Source organism: Atta colombica, unplaced genomic scaffold (genome assembly GCF_001594045.1).
Source record: "Atta colombica isolate Treedump-2 unplaced genomic scaffold, Acol1.0 scaffold178, whole genome shotgun sequence".
NCBI lineage: Eukaryota > Metazoa > Arthropoda > Insecta > Hymenoptera > Formicidae > Atta > Atta colombica.
The window spans coordinates 78,213-83,732 of record NW_017259269.1 but is presented as its reverse complement, the minus strand read 5'-3'; the positions used below and the strand labels follow the sequence as shown (position 1 = coordinate 83,732).

The 5,520-nt window shown below is 25.5% G+C and overlaps 1 protein-coding gene across 5 annotated transcripts in view; it reads left to right on the top strand.

Moving 5' to 3' along the window:
- Window positions 1-1,633: 1,633 nt before the first annotated feature.
- LOC108686381 (synaptotagmin-1-like) overlaps window positions 1,634-5,520 on the top strand; it is a 63,573-nt gene continuing 59,686 nt past the window's right edge. For 4 of the 5 annotated variants that reach the window (XM_018191658.1, XM_018191654.1, XM_018191655.1 and 1 more), the window contains exon 1: window positions 1,634-1,873. The gene's annotated coding sequence lies outside the window, so the exon portion shown is untranslated. Of the gene's footprint in view, window positions 1,874-1,901; window positions 1,930-5,520 lie in introns of those variants that run through there. The other variant, XM_018191656.1, reaches the window with a different exon arrangement.

Sequence of the window (5,520 nt, the reverse complement as noted above, 5' to 3'; positions counted from 1 at the left end):
GAGAGAGAGAGAGAGAGAGAGAGAGAGAGAGAGAGAGAGAGAGAGAGAGAGAGAGTTTCCTCATACATACATGTACATTCACATTTGAGTCCTTCAAAGCAACATGATACAAATACATGTACGTTTTTTAGAATATAATAAATATAACATATATTTGGTATTAATGTAAATCACGCTACTATTAAAAAACTCTGAAAAATTTTGATGTAACATTATAACGACATGATTTTTAAAAAAAGATGTTTATAATTAATATATCCAAGCAGAATAACAAGTCAAAATAATGTCAAAATGACATTAAAATAAATCAGAAATGATTAAAAAAATGACTTTTAATGATCATTTTGAAGTCATTTTGATATAATTTTATCATAATAACTTTTATTGTTTTACTTGAGTAAAATTTATTGCATCATAATTATTTTTTCATTGACTATTATAATAGAATTTACATTAATCATAAATATTTTTTATACTTTTTACCATAAACAATTTAACAGAACAATTTTTTTAAAGATTACAAGTTCTAATAACATGAATTAATTGATTCTGATTGCATTAGAAATTTCCCTCATGTCACATATCGTACATAGAAAAAGGTATCTAGAGACACAGTAGTGTCTCAGCGCTACGACACTAAGACATTGTATTTACATCAATATAAGTGAAAATAATTTTGTTAATTCAATAACAATAATAATAAAACATGTAGTATTTTACAAGAATATGATGTATGTTTTTTATTAAAACTATTATTGAAAATTTACAAGATTATTCAATTATATTATATTATTAGCTAACGCTGTTAATAAATTTTTTTCTCATGTGATTATAATAATATGCTAAATACACTAAAATAATTCTTTTTTGTAACTTTAATCAAAAATTTCTCTTTCACTTGTAAAATGACACTGTAGCAAACGGAATTATATTCAGCGTCTAAAAGATTATGGAAAATATTATCTTCTTATGCTTAAAGACTTGAACAAAAATTATTAGGTGAGGAAAAAAGTTCGTGACATTTTTTTAATGCTATCTAATGGGGAAAAACGCCACGAACTTTTTCCCATACCTAATATTTTTTGTTTAATAGTGTTATACAAATATTACTACACTGTACTATTGCTTTTAAAACTGATTGTGAGTTTTTTCAATTCTGGAGTATTGAAGATAAATGAAATAAAAATACGTAAAACAAAAAAATTAATTAATGAAGTTATACTAATATAAAAATTTAATACAACTAAATTATAACATAATATTTTTATGACAATCTATTTCTTCTATTTTTCTAAAAATATGCATTCATTGAAATATAATATTTATTGAAGTTATTTAATATGATCTTTTTCATATGCAAGTTATATTAAAAATAAAAAATTCTAGCATTGTGTAATTGATTTTATGTGTAATTGATTTTTCATCCACTATATCAATATGATTTAAAAAATTGATTGTAGCAAAATTAAAAAATGCTACGGAAGATTGAAAACTATTTCCATGAAAGATAAAAAATATTTAGTAGTATCGGTATATATACTGAATTTTTGATATAAAATTGCATATATAGTCGTAAGTCTCTAATTGAAATAGCCAACGCAACGTATTACTCATCTATCCGCGAACTATCGTCAATGTCGGAGGCGTAGAACTTCCTAAGGGGAACGCCTATCTTTGTCTTGACGTATACGCATTTGTTCACTTGACTGATTGTGAGGACGCAAATGGCCACGTACGTCTGTGCTTACGAAGCAGAATGAAGCATCTAATCGATTAAGTCAGTTACCGAATAGAGTGCAATCGCAAATTTGCGCTCGCGAGTGTACAAACGCAAATTACGAATTCTGTTACTATAGGATTGCAACATGATTAAGTAAGTATCGTGTAAACTTGCAAAAAATAATCGATAATTGAATTCAGCTTATGTTGGTAAGTAACATTTGCAAATCGAGCATTTTTTAATGAATTGTAGTAGATACAAAATTATTCAATAAAATTTAAGAATACTGATGTTACAAGGTTAATGATGTAACCTGCAGTTGTAATACTCTGTATCAATAGAATTTTAAAAAGTAAATCGAATGATCATGTCATTGAATATCTCAGATATGTTCAATATGTAGTGTTACCAGAATTAACATTTATGTACGTATGTGTAATGTGAGATATGTAATACGATGAGATACACAGGTGCACGAGAATATGTGTTTGTTATGAAACATATGTTTCGAAAGTCATCATTATATTGGGTTTTCCGGAAAGTTCGTATCAATATTGAAGGAAAATTGAAACGCAGAAAATTTTAATTTAATAAATGTATACTAAAATTTAAATTTTAGTCGGCACGAACTTTCCGGACAACCCAATATATTATCGTTGCGATTATAGTTACAATTACGAATGTTATCGTTGATTTCGACACTAGATTTCGCTTTCGCACATAAAATTATTTGCAGTGTTAATTTTGCGAGGTCACGTAATAAATATTTTTTACGCGTGATAATGCAAAAGTCTGAGATGCTATAATTATTTTTGTATTATTTCTAAGTAAAATTAATTTTAAAATAAATTTAATGGAAAAGCTGAATGTAATCTCTTTTAAATTCCTTTTAGATATGTTAGTTACGAAAAAATTATATGACACGAAATTTGCATTAAATAATCCCTTTCGATATTTTTGCTAAGAAAAAACTTTTGCTACTTGAGATAATCATCTTGGAATACTTTATTTCAAATCATTATTTTTCCGATCAATTATTTAATGGAAATGAAACGTGAATAAATTTTTCAATATGTTTTGGCGGTGTTTCTTTGTTATCGAGCTTTGTCATAATTTGTTTCACCAATTTTTGTTCGGACGTAGCCGAGAATTATTGGTAACATAAGTGTTTTCTATCTAATGTGCCGATGTGTGTACGCTGTGTAAAGCGATTTATTTTTTATGCTTTGTAGTCTATGTCGTAAGAGATATATATATCAGCAAATGTAGTAGTATACGAATACGAGACGTGGATGTTTCGCAATGTTTCAATATGAATAATGTTCCACTTGATATAATTTTCTTGCTATTTACATAATATTATTTAATAATCTTTTAGATAAAACATTAATTAAATATTAAGTATTTTTATAATAAATCAATTAAAACGTATATGTGTTAGGCGAGGAATTTTGCTCAAGATATCAACTGTCGGTGCGTTTCATTACATTTCTTTATTACGATCAGTTTACCTACAATTAGGGAATGGAAGTAACGCGTTATTTGTAATGTTACCGTTAGAAGTTACTTTTTTTACTAACGAACTTATTTTACTAACGTTATATCTTTCTTTTTTAGTAACTGTAATGATAACGTTACATTTTTTTCATAATGGTAATGATTTTTATGATTTTTTTATCGTTACTTTTTTTACCTTAATTTTGAATAGAATAAAATTACTACAATCAGGCATTAATTTTGGATCGCTTTTTATATTTATATAATTTACATAATTATATTTTTTATTAAATTTTATTAAAACATATCACAAGATTCTTTAGCATTTTTATTTCTTTCAAATGTCAATTGAATTTAATTTATTAGGAATGGCGCTACACATTTTTATTGATGTCGTTAATTAATTAAATGTGCAAGGTTAATTAACGTATGTATCTTTAAAAATTCATTCAAAGTGTAATATCATAAAGCCTTATGGCTTTTATAATAGATAGTAAATAGCATTAGATTTCATGAAAAAAGTCAACGTTACGCTCAGATTAAATGTATCCACGGGTGTTGTTTAACTAAGTTATGACATTACTTTTATTGCACAAATTTATTATAAAAATGTTTAAAAACTGATCAAATTTTGCAAATGATGCCATCTCGAAAAGATTTATTTGTTTTAAAGTAGAAAGTATAAAGTTATAAGTAGTAAGTATAAATAAATAGTTAAAGTATAAAGTTATAAAAGTAGAACACGAAATAAGTGTCATTATTCATAATTAAACTGTTTTTTTAATAAACTTGAATGTGTTAAAATTGCATCATTATCCACATTAGATTCTAGAACTAGATATCATCAATTATAATTTTGTTATGTATATACTACGATATGCAAATTATTTTATCTTTATGGAATATAGTAACGCCACCAAAAAGAATAAAAATCATTTGATGAATTTTGATTCGCAATTAATACGGAATCCAATTGTAGATAATTATCATTACTTTATTTAATTCAAATTGAAACATATAAAATGAAATAAATTCATATCATTCTATAATCTTTATGATGAATCTTAATCATGCCCATTAAATATTTTAATATTTATTAATTGTTTAATATTGTTTTGGAATAAAAATATGAATTTTTTTAAAGAGTGACTAGGTTTTATCTTATTTAATTTAGATTTTTACTTAGTTTAACATAATTTTATATATTGAATGTTTGTAACATAATTTTTTATAGAGGAGCCATAGGATTTGCGGATTATCATCGTCCATTGCTAATGCCAACATTTCATAAACCTTGCCGCTCACTTCATCAGGGCGAGGAGAGCATAGATACTTTCTATATATTCGATTTTTTCCACAGTATTCATAATCCATTTTTACATCAAGATCATTTTAAATACTATCTTAATCTCTACAGCACGAAATATTGCAAGAATATTGCAGCAATATTATACATTTTGAAAAACTACAATATTTCATAAAACATTGCTATAATATTGTAGCAATATTCCTATTCTGAAAAAATTAAATGTTGTTACAATATTTAGAAAAATATTGCATACATATTGTTATAAGATTATGTAATATTTCAATAATTAAAATTGAAAGTAATTATTAAAATGGAATTTCAATAATTATTCCAGTTTTATTAATTATATTAATTATATTATTATTGTCTAGCATTATATCAGCAAAATACATACAATAAAGTTATGATAAAAAAATATTCGGGAACCTAGAAAGCACATCCAAAAAAAGTAGAGAATTTCCAGGAGATTCGCTAACTCGATTTGCGTACTCCTTTAAAATAAGACTCTTGGAGTATTTCCTTGGAGAAGCGTATCTCTCTTGTGACAGAGCTGCGCACTTATTTGAATTGAATTGTAATATTGCAACAATATATCGCAATATTTTTTACAAAATATTAAAATTACAATATTGCTGCAATATTTCGTGTTGTAGAGGAATGTGCTAATGTGATTATTTTATGGTGAGCAATGGAGTGATTTAAAATTATGTTCTACCACTCATTGAGCGCTACATAATTTTACGATATTAGAGAAATAATAAACAATAATAAATAAGAAAGATGATATTAAAAATTATCTATAGTTGACAAAGTTATTCTACGAATTATAATAAATAAACATATTAATAATAGATTAATTCTTTTTTTGCTCAATGAGCGCTCAGTGAATGGTTATCATTCTGAATGTATCCAATCAACATAACAACAAATTTTACGAATACTTTAACTTTGACAAAAATAATGCCATGTACTACAAAATTTATTATGAAAAATA